Below are 1,356 nucleotides of genomic sequence, written 5' to 3' on the forward strand. Positions count from 1 at the left end.
CGGGTCGGGGACAGAAATAAAATGTAGTAGCTGCAGGCGGCCGCAGCTGTGCCTTGTGATTAGACTCCACCCTAAGCGGCTGCCTATATTGCCTATGGCAACAGGCGCCCCTGATAGATACGTTGAATAGTGGTAATCATTAAAGAGAACCCGAGGTGTGTTTAAAGAATGTTATCTGCATACAGAGGTTGGATCTGCCTATACAGCCCAGCCTCTGTTGCTATCCCAAACCCCACTAAGGTCCCCCTGCACTCTGCAATCCCTCATAAATCACAGCTGTGCTGTGAGGCTGTGTTTACATCTGTAGTGTCAGTCTCAGCTGTTCCCCCGCCTCCTGCATAGCTCTGGTCCCTGCCCCCGTCCCTTCCCTCCAATCCGCAGGGAGGGAAGGGATGCAGGCGGGGACTGGAGTTCTGCAGGAGGCGGGGGAGAGCAGCAGACTGACACTATAGAGATAAACACAGCCAGCTCTGACAAGCTGTTTGTCAGCAGCGTGGCTGTGATTTATGAGGGATTGCAGAGTGCAGGGGGACCTTAGGGGGGTTTGGGATAGCAACAGAGGCTGGGCTGTATAAGCAGATCCAGCCTCTGTATGCAGATAATATTCTTCAAACCCACCTCGGGTTCTCTTTAACAAACTGTTCCACATTCCCTTCTTGCACCTCTGACACTGTAGTTGTACTTGGCAAGTTTTGGTGCGCCATATCAATTTTTTATGTATAGAGTGTTTGGAGGGGCCCCAATGTAAAACTTACACCGGGGCCCACAGTTCCTTAGCTACGCCACTGATTATTATTATTATTATTATTATTATTGTTATTCACTTCACCTCCAAGAGTTTTTCCCCTTAAAAACCAAAGCAATTTTCACATTTCTGTGCTGTGTCAATTCATCTGCCAATAACTTATCACTATATCTCACACTGAAATGATCTATAGCTTGTTGTTTTTCGCCACCAATTAAGCTTTCTTTGGGTGGTACTTTTTGCTAAAAATTATCATTAATCTTTAATCATTATTTCTCCGTTTTCGGCCCCTATAGTTTCAAAATAAAATGTTCCATTGTGGATAAAACCCACACATTTTATTTGCCGATTTGTCCCAGTTATTTCAACGTTTAAAATGTTTCCCCAGTACAATGTATGGCGCCAATATTTTATTCGGAAATAAAGGTGCATTTTTTCCGTTTTGCCTACATCACTAATTACAAGCCAATAATTTAAAACAATAACAGTAATATATGTGACGGACGAGACGTCAGACCAGAAAACGCAACCGCAATTGGTTTCCTGCCTCGATTGTCATTGCGCTGCCAAATCAGAATCTTATGTCTGTGGATACCAGGCAGTCCAGCCTG

Source organism: Hyperolius riggenbachi, chromosome 10, assembly GCF_040937935.1.
Source record: "Hyperolius riggenbachi isolate aHypRig1 chromosome 10, aHypRig1.pri, whole genome shotgun sequence".
Classification (NCBI taxonomy): domain Eukaryota; kingdom Metazoa; phylum Chordata; class Amphibia; order Anura; family Hyperoliidae; genus Hyperolius; species Hyperolius riggenbachi.